At 46.4% G+C, this 21,862-nt stretch overlaps 3 long non-coding RNA genes across 4 annotated transcripts in view; 1 reads left to right on the plus strand and 2 right to left on the minus strand.

Moving 5' to 3' along the window:
- Positions 1–16,966, plus strand: part of LOC116441545 — a 101,385-nt gene extending 84,419 nt beyond the window's left edge. The window contains exon 3 of the long non-coding RNA XR_004239128.1: positions 16,419–16,966. This is a non-coding gene — a long non-coding RNA (uncharacterized LOC116441545). The remainder of the gene's footprint in view (positions 1–16,418) is intronic.
- On the minus strand, positions 509–16,360 carry LOC116441544. 2 transcript variants are annotated; one of them, XR_004239127.1, is made up of 4 exons: positions 15,817–16,360; positions 5,838–5,975; positions 4,563–5,572; positions 509–660 (listed from the first exon to the last, which is right to left on the minus strand). It is a non-coding gene; the product is annotated as an uncharacterized LOC116441544 (long non-coding RNA). The 2 variants fall into 2 exon arrangements; XR_004239126.1 differs by having other exon boundaries at positions 5,838–16,360.
- Positions 16,967–18,343: 1,377 nt separating the features above from the next.
- Positions 18,344–21,378, minus strand: LOC116441543. Its single transcript, XR_004239125.1, has 2 exons — positions 20,720–21,378; positions 18,344–19,494 (listed from the first exon to the last, which is right to left on the minus strand). It is a non-coding gene; the product is annotated as an uncharacterized LOC116441543 (long non-coding RNA).
- Between the last annotated feature and the right edge of the window lie 484 nt (positions 21,379–21,862).

Genomic DNA, 21,862 nt, shown 5'->3' on the forward strand with positions numbered 1-21,862 from the left:
AAGTGCATGCCCAAGTGACACATGAAGTGGGGCCCCATTTATTCAGATCCTGATTCAACCTTATTCCTGATTTTTGAGGCAAGGTTGTTTCAGTGGTGCCTCCCTTCCCTTGCACATGCACCTTTGGGCTGAGACAAGGAATGTTCCGTCAGCTTTGCAGCGTTCCAGAGTCACGCATCATTTCAATCTAAAAATAAATCCCAAACGTGGTATACTGGTTTTGAAGACAAGTTGAACTGTGCTTTCCATGCAGAAATGATGTTGCATTATATTTTTATCTTGGGCACGAAGCCAGCACTAACTGCTCACCAATATAATTATGAGCAAAAATACTGTGGGGCTGGACTGTGTGAGGCTCTGGGGTCTGCAGTGGAGCTGGGCAAACTCCACCACCCAAAATCATCTTTCAGTGCATTTGAAAAACTTAGGAATACGCACATTTAAGCGAGCTTACTCAGAATCAGATTTTTAACATAACTAGAGTAACTTTAAAATCTTTTTTGACTACTGAAAGGGGTAAAAGGTGCTTTAAATTTATTAAAACCGCAAGATGACTATGGGTTGTAAAGGAGGTCTTTCAACAGCTTCTACTTAAACACCAAGGAGCCGTGCTGGACCCTCTCTTCCTAAGTCCTTGCAGACATCAGTGAGTAGCCCTGCCTTAAAACAAAAAAGAAAAACAAATTAAATAATGGCACAATTTCACCTGGAATCGTTTGTTCTGTTGGTGAAAGTCACAGAGAAAAGTCCTAAAATTATACAATTATAATAATAAATCAATTCAGCATGTCATTTCTGCTTTTCTACATTAATAAATTAACCATGTAACATTGTTCAAAATTATGTCAGTTACGCATATAATAATCTTTTAAATTAATGAAGTGATGAAGCAGTTTGATGACACCCATGATTTACAGGGCTGCTTTTAGCTAATGTTAAAAGCCTTTCATTTAATAAATTGTCCCCTTGAGAAATTACCAAAAATTAATATTTTCTATGCTAAATGTTCCAAGGTTTACACTTTTTCACTATATTAGCAAATGGCAAGGGAGAAGCATTTTTCAAAATATATCTTCTTTTACATATATTTAATTGAAATTAATTAGTATATTACTTTAAAAGGAAATGATCACAGGGAAAGGTGTGGGATCATTTATGAGAGTTTCTTACGGCAATAAAACAGCATTTAAACAATGGAATTAATCATGTCCTTAAAATTTTTTATGATAGATTAGGAATCATTCCAAGCTTTTTGATTAAATAGAAGGACATTCCATACAGACTGGACCAAAAAAAAAAAAAAAAATCCAGCTATTTCACTGCAGTTAATATTTCCCTGGTTCCATTATGTCAGGTTACATGCATGCTGAATATTTACTGAGCTAAAAACAAAAGTCCAAGTGAGGCTCACAAGATCTATTTTGCTTTGCTCTTCCTTGTGCTTGGCACCCTGTTGTAATGTATGCATAAGGTTATGAATGCTTAATATTTCCCATTTTATGCACATCTTAGCAGAAGCAAGCTTTAAAGCCACTTTCTCCTAGGGTTGGTTGGGATTCAAGGAACATAACGTGAAATGGTATAGTGTGTCCTATAAAAGAGGTTAAAATGGAGGTTATAATTATGAAAGCTCAATAGATTTGAAAGCCAACACAGTGCCCCCTCACATGTGATACTATCTCTAGAAAGGGAAAGAGATATATAGGACTATAAAGGGAAGCCTGTAATTGATGCTCTCTGTACTTATTAGGATTTGTTTTAGTAACATCAGGGACTCGTTTTTGTACTACCTCTGAATAAATAATGTGCACAGTAGGTTGGGTCAATTCCTTTTCACTTTGAAATATTTTCCGTGCTTGCACTAAAACCAAGAATAATTCATTGGCTTTTTGTAAGGCAGCCGGATGTATTATGAAAAATAGGGGCGTTAACTGATTTATTGGGGGTGGGGGGGCAGTCTATAATGGGGGCCAGCGTGAAAAAGAAGGGACTCTTGGCCTTAGGGGTGATGGGAGAGTGTTTTCCATCTCAATCAGGAGCATTTCTCAAAAAATAAACAGGATCTCAGAAAAAGACCTTGTTCCAGTGTTTGTATTTGAACGCTCCATGGGTGAAGTCTGCCACGCAGCAGAGGCTCCGAAGGGACACCCACATATAATTACCCATGGACAGAGCTTTGCCTCCGGTAAGTAAACCACCATAATGAACACAGCTCCTCGAATACATATTTGTTTTAAAAAATAAGTGAAACAGAACCATCCCAAAAAAGCCTGAAAATTGATTCCAGTGCAGGCTTTGTTTGGCTCCTGCTTCTGGCGCTGATTCCAGAGTTTAATATCTCCGGCAAGTTACTGCTTTGTCCCGGGTGCCAAGTTCTCTCAAACTGCTCTGGGCCCGTCGGTAGGAGAGACATGGTGATGCTTAGCTAATGTTTGTGTCCTTTAGTCCTTTGATATGTCTGTGGATGAAAAGAGCCACAGAAGGACAAATTCATTGTTAATAGCAGTGATTAACAGATTGGTTGTAGCTCCTTCTAATATTTCTACAGGTACCCCTCTGCAGCAGCATCTGAAATTTGTAAGGTTTTTTGCTTTAAAATTTGGTTAGTTTGGGGTTTGCTTTGTGAAAATACGTATTGGGGGAGGTTAGGCTTTGCAGAGGTGCCTCTGGAGCCACTCCTAGTGCTCCAACCCTTCCTTGGAAAAAGAGCATCGAGGAAATCCTGCCTGTCTGTCACACTAGGCAGTGAGGGACTGGGTTTTTTTTCTCCAGTTCTTTTTCAGTGTGAAATTTCCCCTTGAAGTTCAGTCTTCAGTGAGAGTCTAGTTTCATTTGGTCGTAAGAAACAATGTCAGTTCTAGCAAACTGAGGAGAATTTCTATGGTGGTGGAAAACAATGTTGCACACACTCCTGTGTACCAAGTTTATCCATCCAGAGAGGAAGAGCCTGATCCTGTAAAAGCAGCAGGAATTTGTTACAAGATCTGGGGGTACTTAGAATAAATTCCTCTGGTGATTTGTACCAAGCAGGGGTCAAGAAAGTGTTTTCTGAAAAAAACATGAAGTATTTTGAGGATCATATAATTCTACTGTGTGATTAGTTTTGGATACCATCTTGGAAGTGCTACCAACTTTTGGGTACTTGCGAAAGCATCTCTTAATGTGAAGCTTAGCTTCCAAATAATTTAGCAAAGCAGAAATGACTGTGTGTGGAAGTGCCACTCCCTGCCCCCAGGCAACCAAGAAGCCATCTGTAAATTCAAGCCATGGACAAAATTCACGGGTCCAAACTTGAGACTTAATAGGGAAAGTGGTTGCTCCAACAGCTGGAGCGACCAACAGCCATTGGGTTTGATGTGAGGTCTCAAGACATTTGGCAAACCTTTGATTGTAGTGGAAAGATTAATGTGGGTCAATCTAGTTTTTACCGTGAAACTTCCAGATGATTCTAGAGATTATTAGTTTTGGAGATTTGTTGAGAGAATATCTCGCCCTGATTTCTGCAAGAAAATGGACCTTCCAAGCTGGATAACTAATATGAATGATAATAAGAGGGAATTAATGATACTTATTTGTTAAAGACTAGAAATAATGGTATTTATTTCCCCTTATTAATATTATTTGGATTTTATTTCTAAGGGAACATAAGTAGTAATAACAACAAGCACATAGAATAAGTTGTGATCTCTGAGAAAAGCATGCATCAGAAAAAATAGGGAATTTCTTAAATTGTGCTTCTGTTGGGATAGACAAGGATTGCATCATCCCGTGTAACAGAATGTATCCAAACGCAGATAGAGCCAGTAAACCCACACATTTCTGCCAACAGAGTTTCTGCTTAAATATCTTTATGGCAAGAAAGAATTCCATCTCACTGCTCAAGTCCTGGAACAAATTGGTCTCTAGTAGTAATTTTTCAGATGGGGAAATGACCTCAGACTGCCTCGAGACTTGGCAGGGTCAAGAGGATGCAGGAGAAAAGAAGGAGCCCTTGAGCAGGACCAAGGGCTGCTACCTCCTCTACTGCTGCTTTGTGATGAAAGCTGTAGGGCTGAAGGGGGAAATTTCAGCATAAAAAACCCCAGCAATTTGCACTTTCAGCTCATGCCCTTGATGATTTTGTATCATCTGACTTTGGGGGGTCTGTTGTACCTGCCTCTGCATCCCCACCAGACATCTTTAGGCAGAAGCTTCCTGTCTATGTAAACCTCTTTTGCACCTACACTTTGGCAAAGGCTCAGTCTGTCATCTGTGAGGAGCACTATCCAAGCCTTGCTCCAAACATGTGACAGTGGTGGGACCATGCTGTTGGGTCTCATTGTTGGGGGACAGAAGCTTCTGCACAAAGATAAGCATGGGGGCTGATTTTTAGATAATTATGTAGTGGATAAGTGGTCATCAGAGTTTACCACAATCTTACTGGCCAGAGCAAGGTAGTGTTATGAGGAAGATCTATTGTTGCTCTTGCCTAGTTGTCAGTAATATCATCCGCATGCCTGTGTCCTTCCAGAGTTGAAAACACCCTTCATATTGTGTACCAACAAGACTAATATTACTAACACCTGTTTGTGCAAAACCAGCTTCTTTCATTTAAAGTTGTCAGACTTGAAGGCCATGGAGGGTGGTAGAAAAGCTTAGAAGGTCTTACAGCTCCTGTTGTAGAGGTGAGGCTTCTGAAGAGCTGAGGACCAGGTTTCAGACCTTAGATATGGGATATAAAGCACAGTGAGGTTAGCAAAGTGTTGTGTGCCAAATCAAACACCCTAATTGAAATGTAGGCCAGTGCTGAGAATACATAGGGAAGTTTTGCTCTAATTGACCATTAAATTTCTGCAGCACATCTGTGAAGGGAATGGGAAAACAAATTCCTGTCCACTGCTTGAAGTCTTCAGTATCCCCACCTTCCTGCTACTCCATCATTTGCCCACTGCATTTTAATTACTCAACAAGGAAGAATGTGTGCCTTGGCATGTGCAAGATTTAGCTAGAGTGTCACACCAGGAGCAGATTTGCGAGGGGATGCAGGGGCTTTAGGCTTTTCCTAAGCAACCTCAGTCTGTCCTGGGGATGCTGGTGGGACTAGATTTGTCCCTCACATAGTCTTATCGTCAGTCTACCAACCTCATCAGGTCACGGTGCCCCTTTCCTGAGGCTCACCAGTCTCATGGCGCATCAGCCCTTGGCACAGGGAAGTTTACCATGCTGAAAACGTTCACTTGCCAGTATAATTGACTAAAGCAACTAGATTTGCTAGAAAAGCAGCCAGGCATGCCCAGCAGATGCTATTCGAATTAGCTGAGAAATAAAGTGATGAAAAATGAAACCAAACAATCTCTTTATTAAAGAAGAATGAGCTGGGCAATATTTGAGCAAAACCATCTCTTTCCATCTTCTGGGATGTGGTAGAGTCACTGTGCACCACAGTGGGCAGTGAATGAAGACAAGTCAGAAAGAAGAGTGGGGCAGGAAGGCTCCAATGGACAGAGTCTGCCCCCCTTTTCTGTTTCCTTGGTGTGTATCACATCCAAGTCCTGGATGAGAGAGGGGCAAGCACTGAAGGCCACTTCAAAACCTGCAAGAACACAAGTTGAACAGCACATGAGCAACACAAGGAAAGCACTAAAGGACCAGAGAGAAAAAAGGCACTGGCTGCAAAATTTAAAAAACAAAAGAAAGAAAGACTTGAAACCTGGCAGTTTGTTGGCTGACTGAGCCAGCAAACAAGGTGATACCAAGTTTGGTTCTTGCTTGCTGATGGGTACAGAGAAAAGGTTGGGATATGGTCAGGATCAGACTGGGCTTGCACAGAGGAGAGAAATTCATGGAGCCTGACTCACCCCTGGTTCATGCTTTGCACAGTCTGTTCCAGCCCCTGCAGAGGAGGTGCAAGAAGTGCCAGTTCACGTGGTTGTGTAATACACTGGAGGAGGCTGAGTTCATCCCAGCAGCTGCCTGCAGTGACAATGAGGGTTTGCCTGGCATAAAGGAAGGACAAGACAGAAAAAGTAACCCCAGGGGAGGGGAAAAAAGTAGAAGTCAAAATGGTAATGGAGGGGTCACTACTGATGCTTTATGTGATGACTGCAAGGGTGAGTGGGGAGAACTGCACCTGGGAGCGCTCATGGTGCCCTGCAAAAGCATCTCCCATCCTCTAAACAGGATAAGAGCAAGTAAGTGCACTTTAATTAGAAACAGTATTCACTGTTACTTGCAGTGACTTTTAGCCCAAAAAGCATTAAATTCTTTGCATTTTCGATAGAAACTCCTCCCCAGGTTATCCATATTTTTCGTTTTCAGAGCTAATGCAGAAATTCTGCTATTTCAGTCAGCAGGGAAAAAAGTTCCTGTTCATCATGGATACTATTTGAGGGGAAGTGGTTGCACATGCAGCTTCATGGAGCTGCAGAGGGTGAAAAATACTGTGTCTAGGCTGCCAGCTCAGTGCCAAGCTGCTGTCTGACGCGGTGAAAAGTTATATTGTGTCTTCTTCAGCTTTTAATACCTGGAATAGCCAGCAGACCCTGGCAGATCAAGCTGCCGTGAAGGGGTCAGGGAGACATAATGAAACATCCATGAGGGAAGAAGCATCCTGGCATTATACATGCATTTACACAGGTTTGCAGGGCAGCGAGCTCTTCCATATCTCACGTTATGTTAGCTGTTTATAAATTATTCCCTAAGTTTTATCACACACGCATATTCATTTTTAATGCTTAAATACACATTAAGAATAATTTTCCCTAAAGGATGATCCTTAATTCCATCAGGAGCAAAGCTAAGGAAATGATACATGCAAATTTGAGCAGGGGTTGGTACCATTAATCGCTGGCTTGTCTTCCTGGAGGGAACTTGCCAGTCCTGGGTCTGTCAGAGCTTGCAGCCTGGATGGGAGCCTAAAAGCCTTGGACGAAACCCTACCTGCATGCCAAAGGTCCTTAACTCCCCAAAGTTGCCACTCCCACACCCAAAGGAAAGTGCTTGAGCTCTCCCACTTTCCCACAAAGACTAAATCTTTCAATTGCCTCCCACACAAACCAAGAGAAAGGATAGAGCAAAATGCATTTTAATGAGCATTTGAATAATCATCGGGATGAGTACTTTTCTCTGACATAGCACCTTTTGTTCGAGCGATTTATAAACATCCATTAAGCCTGACAATTTCCCTGAAGGGTAATTCTTTTTTTTTTTTTATTCTTGGGAAGCGGAGAGCTGAGATTTGCTGGAGGATAGGGCAGGAAACTCATGGCAGGGCTGGAAATGGGAACCCTGCTTGCGGGATTTCCTCTCCCCCCTCCATAGGGTTTCCTCTTGGCTTGCTAATCGCTAAGCAAGATCTTGATGACCAGATGCTCATAGATAACATAGCTCAAATATTGCTTCCTTTCTGTAAATTGCATGCTGGCTTGGTTCAAAGGCCAAATCCTATTCCACCATTAGCTGGTGGCAGGGATCCTATCGAACTTCAGTGGTATGGAGGCCAAGCTGCAAGAGTTTGGGAAACAAAGCTAAATGCGTGAAAACTTTTGCAGCCAGACACAGTTGCAGAGCACAGTGTGGTTTAGAGCATTTTCTTTTACTTGAGAAAACCTGGAAAGCTTTAAATGAGACTGTTTCTAAAAGGAACATCCAGGAATTTTATCCAAAACCACTGGCAAGGCATTTCCCTCCCAAACAGCATGCACGTTCCAGGGTGCAGTGACAATATTTCTTGTCTGACATCGCCAGTTAAATGGATTTATTTTCAGTAAAATAGAGTACTTCAGTTGTGTGATGGGCAAAAAAAGGTACTCTATAATTAAAAATGGGATTAGACAGAAAAATGAGATGTTAGGCAGATAATTAGGGAACTATTATAATTAGAATGTTCTTTTAAATCCCCTAGTAGCTTCTATTATGAAAGGGATGTCCTCTGATTAACTAATATTTCCTTTAAGTCGATATTTTTCCTCTTCCTTTTGGACAGGAAAGCTTGAATTGAATGACTTCACCTTAAAAAATTACAGTTTACTGGGGCCCAAGTTTTCCTTGTAACAAGCCAGTTTTGCTCAGGAAAAAAGACCAATATTGGGGTTGAAAGTGGCAGAGAAGATTTTACTAGTAAGCTTATTAAATTGCTTCTCTCCTCTATTAAATACAATCTTATTTATAGACAGTATTTAGTATTCTTCGTATTGAGCCTTTAAGAGAAATTATTGCTGTTAGAGCAGTGATAGCCTTAGATTAAATTTTTATTCATGCAGGTTTTATACAAACGAAACTGCTGCATATTTCTACATGAAGTAGAAAGCTGTGTGGGTTTTGAAAGGATGGGGAGCTTCAGTGAGAGCTGTCTGACAGCTGCTGTTGATGAACACAAACCAACAAGCCTCTCAGAAGCTGCTTGTCTCTCCCAGGCTCTTTGGCAGGGAGTACAGAAGGACAGAGGTCAGTCCCACTTCTTACAGCCCCATAAATCAAGTCAGTACATTTGTAAGTGTGTTAAAACTGGGGGGCATGAGAGGGTAAGCTGTTCTGTTCCCCTCACCTGAGCCTTTTCAGGTGTTGGTTTGCAGGGAACTTCTGTGAGAAAGCGTCATATGCGAACAGGGAAAAGTGGAAAAGGAAGATAACTTGCTGAAAGTGCAGACTCCCTTTTTTTTTTAATTAAGTCTAAAATTTTAGGAATTGAGAGAGAAGTGAGTGCAAAAGTTCATTTTGATTGCAAAGGCCAAATGTTGCCTCTTATTCATAAAAGTAGGTGGGGAAGGCAGAGGAGGAAACAGCCTGAAGTCCAGGCCCAGCACTGATCCATGTTTCTGTATTGCTGTATTTGGGCAAACAAGACTCCTGTTCTTTCACCTAAAAACCAAAAAAGCAGATGGAAAATTGCTTTATTCAGGGTCAAGAACCTTGGCATCCATCTGCAGATATAAAGATAACTTACTGAAAAAGCCATTTGTGGTACATCTGATTCCAGTTTACTGGACATAATGTTGAGAGAAACGCTCAGAAAAATGATTTGAAATAGCCAAATGGTCAGGGAAAGGATGAAAATAACCCCAAATATAGTACACAAGTCCGGGAGCAAGCAGCCTAGGGAAGATGTGCCCTGCCTAAGGTTAGAGACCCCCAAGCCTGACATGGGCATTGCTGCATGAGCAGTAAAAAAGGCTGGAATAAGTATTTCCAGTATGATAAGTGGAAAGAGTGTCCCAGCATACTATTTCTGGAAGGAAGCATCTCTTCAGGGTGTCTTAAAGAACTAGGCATGTGAAGATCATCTCTGAAGCCCCAGAGATCATCAGTGCCCCAACACTGCAGGAGCAGGCTCACAGGCACTGCGCTGCCACGTCTACCTGCTCAGTAACCAGGGAAAAGAAATGAAATGCCAGTGATGGGAGGGGCTGAAAAGATATCACTTGACTGCCAGTGAGACTGAAGGAGGGACCCAGGGGCAAGGGTCCATCCAAAGATGGGAAACCCTCAGAGGCAGAGACGGCCTGGCTTGATGCATACACTGGTTATGTGGAGAAGCAGCAGCTCTGCTGCCTAGCAGAGCACCATGCGATGATTTTTGGCCTTTCTCCATGGATCTGATGGACTGGTGGGCACGAGCCCTTTGTTGGGGTCAAAGGGACCAGACAATGATGGTCTAACAGCAAAGCTTCCTGACTTAGTGCTCTTGCTGGAGGAGACGGCCACACCAACAAAATCATCCAGGACCATATTCGTGGTGACCATGCAGACTCTGGAAGGAGAAACACCAAGCTAAACTGCAGAGATGCTGATGCCAGGGTGGGCTGGGGTCATCTGATGTCTCCTGACATCCTAAGCTGAATGCTGACATACCAGTCAGGAGAGAAACACCCAAACTAAAGGGAGTGAACGGAGTTTTGTGATTCAAAGCTGTGGCCTCCTGCCCTATATTTGCAGGATGGAGGTCACAAAGGAATGTGAACTGGTTTTCCTTAATCCTCTGAAAAATATCTGGGCTTCTCCCTCCTGCAGAAAAGAGCCATTTGGCCTAATGATACCTTCCAGCTCCGCAGTGCCGCTCAGCCAAGATGCTGAAGCATTTTAGATGTCTTAATTCATCCTTTCAGCAAATAGCCAAGCCTCTGCACAGCAAAGTGCTCACGTTAACAGTACAGCACAATGGGGAAAATACAGTATAGAAAAATATGATGAGTTTATGTCTTTTATGTCTTATACTGCAAACACATAAAAACAATTAGGGTTTGGAGAATATTTTTTAAAAGCAAAGAGAATGATTGGCAAGGCAGAGAAAATAAATATTATACCCTTGAGAGGGCTAGGGATATATTATTTTTCCAATTTTACAGAAGAGAAATGCCAGATCAAAATTACTTTCCCAAGATCACACAGGGTGATCCTGCCACCTTTTCTATTGAGTAGTTCTTACTCAAGGGTTTGTCTGTCTTTGTGCCCAAAGACCTCCTTTAAAGGCTGCTATCCAGTGGTGTAAATTTACAGTGTATTAGCTACTCTATATTTATTCCCCACATAAATATCTCTTCAAAGTGAGCTGCCTCACCCAAAGGCACTTTCAGAAGTGTAAGGGCAGCGATAATGCTGCTAAAAGAATTAACACTGTCCCACATAATTAGCGGTAATTAGTACTGGTTAGGACAGGAGTTAATGCACACTAGTGGACATAAATTCTGCCTTTGTGTCCCTGTGCTGACGTAAAACCAGCCTGGGAATAAGATGCCACTGGGTGAGAAAGTGAAGGGACCATGTTGATTATCTGATGCCTCGTGATGCTGGAGCTCAAATTCTCTTTATTCCAGACCTTTCTTCCCATCATGAAAGCTTGCACCCTCTTTTCATCAAGAGAGCAGTTCTACCAGTGATCCCAGTGGTATTTGATAACTCATCATTTCTCTGGGTCTTGGGCGAAAAAGAAAACCTGAGTGTTAAAACCCGGCCACTGCCAGCCAAGTACCTTCAGGGATTGTTTCACAGCTTCTCACTCTGGGGTTAACTATTTATGGCAGCAAAACTAAATTACAGGCTCAACAGCAAAGAAAACCAACCAGAAAAAGGCAGTTACCAAAATGATTATCATAAAAATAAATTCAGGTTATCCCCTCCTGCAGGTGAGAAGCTGGTGGGGTGACAGATGACTTTGCATAGGAAGGAGGATGGGGGCATGGGTACAAGTGCCAGTGCACATCTGGCATGCACATGAATTCAGGACACCACAGCAAACTGCTTGGGAAGTGGTTGGGAATCAAAGAACTGAGCATGTAGAGAAGGTACTTCCCTAATTCTTCAAATATATTTTATTTCAAACTGTTTTCCACAATTTGTCTGAGGTCAGAACAGTCCTCCTTGTGGAAGGACTTGAAGTTTTAAAGAAAATATGGATTACACAAAATCAGCTGGCTACAAAAACTCTCCTCCTTCTTTCCATCCGTCCTTCCTTCCTTTGAGGATGACTTGACATAGCCATCAATAGTTATAAGTACTTGAAAGGGAAAAACTTAGTAAAGTGGAGGTAATCTCTTGGGCTGAAACCCCTCATTTTTACACTAGACAACTGCTGTACTTATTGGGTTCAGGAAAATCACTTCACAAACACATGCAGAGTCTCAAGTTATAATCACAAAGAAAAATGACCTTTTCTAACACAGAGACTGCTCACTTCAGCTCCTTGGAACAGCCATTGAGAGCTGGCTTTTACTGGGGGTTGAAGGATGTGCAAGCTGAATTGCCGTAGGTGCTGAGACTGAGTCTGATTTCCAGCATCACTGAGATCCATCTGCTTCTACAGTCTTCACCCAGACCTGCTGGAGCTGAACACCATTCATAATCAGGGCCCAGCTGGTCTCTAGAAAAAGGCCTTTTCCAAGCATAAAAATCATTTGAAGTGTAATTTCAAGTTCACTTTCTAAAATGCAGAGGTAAACCCCTGTATAGACACTTACTTTGATTTAACCTGATCTTGCATCAATTTTGATGATGCGGGATTAATTTGAGCTAAACAAACAGAAAGTGCTTGTAAATTGAAATTTTTAATTTTTTTTTTTTTATTCTGGGTTCACCTTAGCTAGATTAAGGATTCAACTGAAGTTAAAACTGGCATATTTTTATTTCAGCTAGATTTGTCTAGAAACCTGGGGGTCGGTTTGTGCCAGCTCATTGGGCGCTTGTAAATGGATTTCATTTTGATCAAAGAGGCAGTGTGATTCTCAGCCCACTGGAGAGGGACCCCCAAGGTGACGTCAGCCAAGGGAAGAGTCACCGACAGCAGCAAATGTGTCACAGAAGAACTTCAAAGCAGGATCCACAGGCAACCTTGGCTAGGAGCAGGGAACAGATCCAAGGGAAAACATGAGGCAGGCTGGCTTGGCATCCTAAACAAAATCTATATTAAGAGACAGGCAGGTAAGAAGGACTTTATGAAAAGCACTGGAAAGTGGAAAGAGGGAATGGAATAAACTACATGCCCAGAGCAGCAAGTGGTCCCGTGATGGAGTTTCTTAGGAGGTCTCTTACTTGAAACACTGGGGGTTTTTAACACATTTATGAGGTAAAGTTCCTCTGAGAGTTAGTCGTTGTTTGTGATGGTCTTGGCATGTGTTTGGAGGAACAGACAAACCCATTGGGCAGTGAAAAAGCAATCAGTGGAGGTGAAAACCCTCTATGGGACATAGCACAGCTGCAGGACAGACCAGAAGACCAAGCACAGAATGTGCGTCAAGCCACGTTTTATATTCTTGGTGCCAACACTGCCACTTTTGGAGAGTATTATGTGGCACATAGCTCTGGGAGGAGCCACCTGAGTCAAGAAGGCAAGAGATCCTTTTGAGTGGTCCCTCATGGAAGAGACTGGCCCTGCGTCCCAAAGGCCAGAAGAAGAAACGAGGTGGTTACCTGCCTCCTGACCCAACAAGGACAATGAAGGTGACGTAAGGATGTCTAGTGAAGTGCTGCTGATGGACCTCAGCCTACATGAAACGAGTAATGAAATATTTGGGATGATCGCAGCTCTTCTGAAAAAATGTGAAGAGAACTGCAAACATATGGAACTGCTGTAAAAGCCTCTAGTGTGGAGACATGCAGAAAGAGAAAGCATATTGCTCACAAGTTTGCCAAACCAGTAGGGAGGGAGGCGGAGGTGGCATTGCCAGGTATGGAAACCCAGGGCAGAAAGGCACCAGCCTCTTGAGTTCAGTGAGGCAGAGCAGAATTTCAACTGCGTGGGGAAGTCAGAGGGTGGAGCTTTCCACTAAGTTATAGACCCAACATATGCTTCTAATAGAGAAACTAAAGCAGAAGCTAGGGTTACTGCAAGGCTGGGTATACTAATGAATCAAATTGTCTCTACACGACTTCAAAGGCTTTGGGAAGAAGCAAGAATAACTAGAAATGTAGCACTAATGGTAAGGACAATGTGGCTGGCACTGGTTAAACCCAGCTAGGGTCACTTCATCAGCAGAGAGGCAAACTGTGGATGGAAAAGGATGGAAAAAAGTGGATCTGGTGGTGCTGTACAGCAGAGGAGAGGGAAGAGTTGTGTCCTCAAGTTTGGTGAGAATAAATGCAAGGCAGAATGGGTTTGGTACACAAATGAGGTGAGAAGTGCAGTAATAAAATTTGAAGGGGATCAAGTAAGAAGCATTTCAAATAGTAGCAAGGACAGGAAAATAATAGAAAGGGTTACAGCTGATCAGCAATGTAGAAAACTATAATAAACTTCAACTTGGACACATAAAAGGAAAAATATGATCTTGGATGATATCGGAAAAATAATTTAAAGCAAGATATTCTGTGGGGGGAGAGCTCTGGGTAAGGTCCAAAGTTTCTGTTTATGAGTTAATGAAGAGACGGGTGGGAACAGCTTGTCTTTGAGCAGAGGCCCCAGAGGCAAAGCATCTCGCCTTTGCTTCTTGCACCATCGCATTTTCTTGGTTGAGGCCCTTGAAAACTTTCTGTGTTTCAAGTGCTCTGTCATGGAATGAGGATTTCCTGTCGAGCACACATGCTCATAAGATGTTCAGCTGCTACAGTGGCACCCCCTAAACCACAAGCTGTCACATATTATTTGGGTGAGTGGTCCCATTTCAGGGGATGCACTTGAGGGAGATCAAACTGAAAGGGATGCTGAAAGGGATGTTAGAAATGGAGAGGAGGATTGAAGCGATAGATGGTTTAGTGCATCTGCATGGTATCTCATAAACTGCACTCTTTTCTGGTTATGTTTGCATCTGCAGAGTCATAAAAGTAGTGTTTTGAGGCAAGAAGAGGGGTGAGGCAAAGAATTCAGAGTCCCCAAAATCCCCCGGGAACTGCTTGGGTGGGTAGAGCCTGCTGACATGCTTTAATTGGCTCCACCATGGAGGGATTCAGAGCTACTTTGGTCATGGCCACATGAGCTGTGATGCATATCTGCCTTCAGACACCACCCTTTTCAAAAGGTGACTCAGGCGCTTTATCCCAGTGACTTGCAATAAGAGTTGGCTGGTAGGCAACACCTCATTCACTGAAGATGGTTTATATCTCTTGCAGAAATTAGGTGCCAAATTTTCAATGGACTGTGGTCACTGTTGTGTTGAGAGAAGAAAAAAAATGTCTTTGGAAATTTGAACTGAGAAGTTGAATGCGGGATAGTACTCCTCAAAGCCCTCTTAACTAAAAGAGAGAGTACTTAATTGATCTAAATTCTGCTAAATGCAAGGAAATAGCATTGCAGGAGAGCTGAGCTGATGATTCTATGAGATATTTCTTTGGTTCCACGTAAAAAGTACTTCCTTTCCAGAGTCTGGGTGTCTATCTGATTTCTTGTCTTCTTCCCACAACTAAGTTGAAGATAAGAGCAGGAAAGCACTTTTTAAAAGTGTAATTACAGCTTTTCAGGGAAAGCTAGCATCCTCGAGGTTAAAAAAGTGCTCTGGTGGGGTAAGCTGAAAGAAAACATTCTCTTGATAAATCCTGGTGGATTATTCTGACTGCAGTTTCCTCTTGACAGCTGCAGATCCCAGCAGATCTTTTACATGAGCCCTTTAATCAAGTCACAGAAAGTGACTTTTAGCATCATGTCATTATGAAGGATGTTCAGCAGCCCCGGACCATTGGAGTTTCCTGTCTGAAACCAGTGCCTGAGCCTGGCTCAGTCCCTGTGCATCTCTGTCCCCTCACTGCAGACCTGCAAGGCCTGCATGGAGCATTCAGGCCAAGCCAGGATGTGGGGCTGCCCCCACTGTGGCTGCCGGGCTGTGGAGGAGGAGATGCTGCTCCTGCCTTGTGGGAGGCCCAGAGCTCAGGAGGCAGCCCCTGGGTCTGGGGCCCCTCCGAGGGGATGCTTGCTCTGCTCAGAGGAAAGTGCAGCTTTCTGTGCCTCCCTCCCTGATTCCCCTCCTTCTCTCCTTCACTTTTTTTCCCCTTCCCTGCCTGCTTCTCACAGCTGCTGCCTTGGGGACGTAGCCTTGGTGAGGGAGGAGGCCGCCTTCCCCTATAAGGCTCAAGGGTGAGGGCAGCTGCCTCTGCAGGATGGAGAGGGGCGGCAGTGGGATGAGCACACCTATCCTTGGAGGCAAAGCCCAGCTTTCTGGCTGGGGGCTGATGTGACTTGTGGGGCACTGCTGTGAGTGGGGAGGTGTGGGGAAAGGGGAGCGCCACGTTTGAGTGCCTCTCCTCTAAGGGAGGTTTTAAAAATGGTTAACAAGGAGGGTTTTTCCTAAGTTGTCCTTAGGGCAGTCCTTCATTGTGCATGCACACACACGTACCCACAGAGGCTTTTCTCACAGACATCACAGCTGGCCAAAAATTTTCCAAGGCAGCTCAGAGAGACACATATATCCATGCACTCACCTCTCAGACTCTGAAGTGTGTGACAGCCACCCATCCTGTTGTCACCCACGCTACTGCAGATCCTCTCTGCTTCCCTGCACTCGTGTGCACCAAATTGGATCCAAACTGCTTAGAGATGAGCCACTTGTGCCCAAAGAAACGCTACAAAACGAGGGAGCAAGAGCAACTGGAAGCTCTTTTGCAGCTCCCCCCACCCCCGCATTTTTTTCTTTCTTGCCGAGGGAATTGTTTGCGGGTGGAAGAGAGGGATGTTTAAATAGCTCCGCAGATCCATTTAGTAAAGTCAATATGCAATTATGCAAAAGCCTGTGATAATACACGCCTAGATGCAGATAGCAGCGGTCGGAGCTGTCCTGGGGGGAACAGCGGGCAGCTGGTAGCTCTCGGGACGGGGGTTTGCAGGGACCCTGACATGCTTCCCTGCCTCCCCAACCCCTTCAGCCCAGGCACAGGTCGGTGCCTGGGGCTGGCGGGGCTGAGGATCCCGGGAACGCCCCGAGCCCCGTCCCGCACGGCGCTGCCGGGCGCAGGGCTCTGCTTCTTATTTTCCTTTATTTTTGTAGTTTATAAAGCGTGATTGGTTTGCACCCGATTTTTTCTAGATGATATTGTTTGCGGGAAGCCCCCTCAGAGAGTTCCGAGCCTGCAGAGAGCCCCGGGTTCCTTCCCATCCCACCGGGCTGAATAGTCCCAGATCCCCGCTCTGATGAATGCTCATCCTCCGCGATCGGCATCAGAGGCACGCCGAAATAATGCTGTAATGGGCTCATTAGCCAAGCTGCAGATGGACTTAGGTAACAGGAATGGAGCAATAGTGAAAATTAGTTTGGAGGGAAATATCAAATCGAAAAGCTCTGACAAAACTCCGCTTTGCTCTAGTTCAGCCTAGGTACTGTCAGACACCAATATTCAATTCTCTGTCACTTCACATTGAGCTTTTATTTTGTTACTCTCTAATTTGCTTCTTGTACAATGTTGCAAGTATTTTCAGACTCATTTGAAAGGGTAAAACACTTCGTTCAACTTTTCAGAAGAGTGGCCTTCGACACTAGGGACACGCAATCATTTAATTTCTGCTTTATGTACACTGAGGAAAGTATTTGTAATACCTTCATGATAAAAATAAAATAAAATAAAAATTAAAAGATCAGGCAGGTTGTTGTTTCCTTCAAAGACAGCAATTTTACCCGCAGAGATGAACTGGGAGATGAATTTAGCCCAGCAGAAGTGGGACAAGTCTCCAGAATAAAAGAAAAAGTATCGAATATTTTAGACTAATTTCACCCTCTGTTGAACTCTGGCAAGTGGCTCTGAAGGCAAAGAGCTGTCGGAGCTGGTCTGCTACAAGTGGCAGGAGGGTTTGTTTGTACCTTCATTTAACCTGTTAAAAGAAATCCCCACTATTGTTCAGCTACGTGGGTGTCTCCGGCTTTTTAGGCTACGTGCGGGCATATGTGTGACTGAGAATAGGCGCTTAGAGATCTTTGCTTTAAAACACTCCTTGGAGTTCACGTAGACCACTAGATTTTTATCTGCGTGTCCAGTCGGCTGCTGCCGCTGTCTGTAAATACGACAGAGGCTTTGCATTTCACAGCCCTTCTGCGGCTCTCGCCTCGTAAAAGTCAAGAGTTTTGTTAGAAGTTTGGGGTTTTGGGTTTTTTTTAACAAAAACCCACTTTTTCCCCCTCTTTTTAAAAAATCTCTTCTTGCGCTTTGTATTTTTGAGGAAAGCATTCCAGGCGCCACGGGACCGGAGAAGCAAGTGGCAGGGAGAGGGGAATTACCCAGCTAGGCTGCATCTGCCTGGGAGCACCCGCGGCTCGGGCACGGGCAAAGGTTCGGGAGCTTAAAACAGCAACGTCATTGCTTCCTCTAAACCGAGACTAACGCTGGGCCGGCGTAAACTCCCCTCCTGCTGCTCCACCAAGGAGTGGCATCAAAGTGATTGCCTCCGCTGCCCTCCGAGAGCATCATCGGGGTGGGAGCTGCCCGGGTTGGGATCTCCCTCTGCCCACAGGCTGCAGCCCGCTGGTGGCAGGGGAAACGTTTTTAAACCATTCGCAAATATTTACACCCTTTAAAAAAAAAAAAAAAGAAAATTCCTCTTTCCTACATGTCTAGCTAATGTCCAACTGCCCCGCACAGGTAAACTCAAACCATCTTTACCGTATCATTGCTCCACGCTCTGCAGTCAGTAAAACCCTAAACACCAAAAAGTGGAGTTTTTATACAATTATACAGGTGTAGCCGAAGGAAAAAATAAGTGTCTCTACAGCTTTTCCGTCTGGGGTCGCTTTTTTTTCTTTTTTTTTTCTTTCTTTTTTTTTTTTTTTTTCTGAGCAATTGGGCGTCTCCGACCCCTCCAAATTGCCGAAAACTGAACTTTTCTCTTGCAGGAAATTTGGAAGCGTTTCTGGCTGTAGTTTTCCCGTCTCCCAGTAGACGGCACAACAACTCAATCCTTGGGATGCAGAACAGCCCAGCGGCTTTTCTTTTTTTCCTTTTTTTTGGAACTAAGCAACCACAGTTTTATCCAGCAATTTCTTTTACTGTTATTATTATTATTTAATTCAACGAGAAGTCTAGGAATATCGACAGGAAATAAAGCGTTTGGCATAGGCAGGGAATACAGAAGTGCCCGGGGGCAGATGGGCTAAAGGCAGGGACCGTCGCGAACCCCAGCACGGAGCAGCGTTTCCAAATTAAAGCAAACGAACTTGTAGAACCTATATCGTGTAAGAAAAAAAACCCCTCAACAACCCCAACACGATGGTGTTGCCGGTTCAGGCGTTAGTCTACGGATTTTAGGCTGAAATTTCTATTTGTAGTGTGAAATAGGAAGGACAGGGCTCAGGTCGGCTCTGCGCTGCCTTGCCCGGGCTACCCCGAGGTGCCACCGCGGGGAAAACCTGGCAGCCGTTTCAACTTTTGTCCCTGAAAGACTCCTTTTGTGTGCGGGTGCCTTCACTCCCGCCGCCGGCACTGCTGTCACCGTTGAAGTCTCGAAAATCCCGGCCAGTAACTCATTTCCCAGTTAATTTTATTTATGAGAAAAAAAAAAATTATAGCGCAGTTTAGAAACTTTTAAGACAACCGTAAATTTTATTAGGAAATATTTTATGAAGCCCTCCATTTAATTAATCAAACCCCTCCATAACTTCTGCAAGCGCCAGGGCCGGCCGTGGGGGGAGCGGGCAGCCTCCGCTCCCGTTCCCCGGCCCCCGCGGACTCCCGGGACGCCGGGTGGCCGCGGCACCCAGGGCCCGAGCTGTGCCGGCGGTGAGCGCGGGGCAGCCCCGGCTGACCTCGGGCTGACTCTCCGGACGGACCCGCCGCTCTTTTGTTTTCTGCATCGGGAGCCAGCAAACAAACTCCCCAAATCCTGGCGCTGCGCTTCATCTGCGCGCTTAAATCCCTCGCACTTGAACTCCTTTTATCATCGCCCGCACCCCACCCCCCCACCCCGATCTGACCTTTAATAGGCTCTAAACAAGTGCGGGTTTCCCCCCCACCCCCGTCCCTCCTTCAGCCGTTCCATCAGGCTCTGATTTTTCGGGTATCTCCGCACGTATCGTTCCCCCTCCCTTCCTTATCTGAAGCATTCCTGGGTTATCTCCCGGTCGCCTTTCCAATGCTTTCTTCTGCAGTTTCTTGTTTGTTTCGCTCTTCTGGTTGTTCCTATTTCAGTTTTCAAATTTCAGTATTAATGGTGAAAAAGCACACTTGGATGCTAATTCTGCCCCCGTTCGCCCGGCCCCCCCTCCCAAATCCCTGCTAGGAAGGCGGCAGGGAAGCCAGCTAGAAACCATTTGATTGTTCCTAGGTATGACTAATTCTTTCCTTAAGCTGGGAAATTCAGCCTGATTAAAAGCCTCATTTATTATCCGATAAGCAAATGGACCCAGATTCCACCTTGTGGAGGAGGCTTCCTTGCTCCCCAGACGCCTTTTTTTTGCCTCAGCTCTGTGGATCCCTTCGCCAAAGGCCCAGCCGCGGTCTGAGGGGGCCGCGCAGCAGCGCGTAGAGGCGCGCAGCGCTCCGCAGCGAGGCCGCTGCCCGGCCCGCCGCACCCACCAGACCCCCTTGCTCTTTCCGTATTGTTTTTCTCCTATCCCTATATTCCCCCGCCCCTCACCCTTTCCACCAGGCGATGGACAAGCTTAAATAGATTCCCGCAAAACAGCAAGTTTTTGGAGGAAAAAAAAAACAAACCAACAAAAAAACCCCAAAACAGAGCGGCTTTCCTAAAAAGGCGGCTGGGCGAGATGCAGCGCAGCGCATCCGCCGCGGCAGGAGTTTACCGGGATAGCGCGGATTTGGCCGTTTATTTTTTCCCGTTTAATAGATGATCGATTGCTGTCCGGATTAGCCCTCTTTTTTTTTTTTTTTCTTTTCTTTTTTTTTTTTTTTTTAAGTTTTCTTTCTTTCTTTCTTTTTTCTGGCCGGCCTCTCGCGGGCGGAGCGGCGAGCTGAGCAGTTCCTCACAGCCAGCCCTAAGAGTAATAACTGTTTGCTAATTGTAAAATCCTTATCCAGGATGAGGTTTGGGCAAACAATTTGTAGGGCTGTAATTACATTGTAAAAGTGTTTCGGGCTGGGTTGCGCTGAATTAAGCTCATAAAGGCCTTGTGGAGACGCTGAAAAGGAGTCTTTTGGGGTTTTTTTTCCTTTTTTTTTTTTTTTCAGGGTGGGGGGGGTGGGGGAAGGAAAAGAGGATGGGAAGAGGAGGAAACACGTCCCTGGGAGTTGGGTCACAGCAACCCCCTGCAAGGGACCGCTGCGGTGGGGAATCGTTACCGAGCGCCGTGCCTCGGGGAAATCACCGGGGGAATGAACCCCACGCGCGTAGCCCGTGGGTAGCCGAGTGGGTGGGTGGGGATCAGTGCATGAAAGCGGCTCTTACCTGAGAGGTCTGGATTTCTCTCGCCGGGATAAAAAGTCGGTCCTAGCGGAAAGGGGACGGGGGGGGAGGGGGGGTTGGGGATCGAAACGGGTTTCCCCGAAGTTTGAGACGTGGCGGCGGGGGCCGAGCCGCTGCCCGCCGCCCCTGGGCGTCCGGCAGAGGGGAGCAGCGTCCCCTCTGCCCCGGGGGTTTTACCGGAGGAACCCCCCGTCACTCCCCCGTTCCCTCCAGCAGCTCAGTCGGGACCGCTGTACCGGGGGTCCTCCTTCTCCCTCCCCGCTGCCCGGGCGGAAGATGCGATAGTGCCGGGGAAGCCGTCCCCGCAAGCGCCCGTTCGGGGCTCGGCGCAGCCCGGCCCGCAGGTAGGGGAAGAAGGGGCACGGCGAGTTCTCCGCTCCCAGACCGGCGGGGACCGGCGGGGCTGCGGGGAGGGATGGCTGTGCTTTTGAACGCAAGGGAGCGGACCCCCGGCTCGGCGGATGGAGGCACCGGCTGGGAGATCGCCCCGCGCAGGACAGGGCGCCCGCGGAGCTCGGCGGAGGGGTTAGGGATAGGGATAGGGATGGGGATGAGGATGGGAATAAGGATGGGGACGGGAATAGGGATGGACGGGGCTGGGGGGGCGCCCCCCCGCCGGCGCGCCGGTCCGAGCCCCGCTTCCCGCCCGGACCAATGGGGGCGCGGCGCGGGGCGGCGCGGCGCTGATTGGTCGACGGCGGCGCGGCGGCGGCGGCCGGGGGCCGGGTGAGCTCACTCGGCCGGCGGCCGCGGGGGGAGCCGCCGGGGAGGGGGGGGGGGCGCCCGGCGAGGCGGGCGGCGGAGCGAGGGGCGGGCGGCGGCGCGACCCCGGGGCTCTGCGCGGGAGCTGCGCGGGGCGGCGGTGCCGTCAGACAAAGGCGACGGGAGCGTCCCCGGGGCCGCCGGGGGGGGGCGGACACGCCGTCCGCGTGCGCGCGGGGGGGCGCGGAGGGCAGGGCCGGGAGGGGGCGGTGTGTCCAACCCGCGGCGCTGCGCGGGCGCGGGGCGGGCGGCGCGCCCCCCTGCGCCGGTGGCGGAGTTGCTGCCGCCCAGCGCATTGTGTAAGACGCGACCTGTTATGGCCACCACTACTTCCGGGTTCCCGCAGTCTGCTCCAGCCCGGCG

The sequence above is a fragment of the Corvus moneduloides genome, chromosome 3 (assembly GCF_009650955.1).
Source record: "Corvus moneduloides isolate bCorMon1 chromosome 3, bCorMon1.pri, whole genome shotgun sequence".
NCBI classification, from domain to species: Eukaryota; Metazoa; Chordata; class Aves; order Passeriformes; family Corvidae; genus Corvus; species Corvus moneduloides.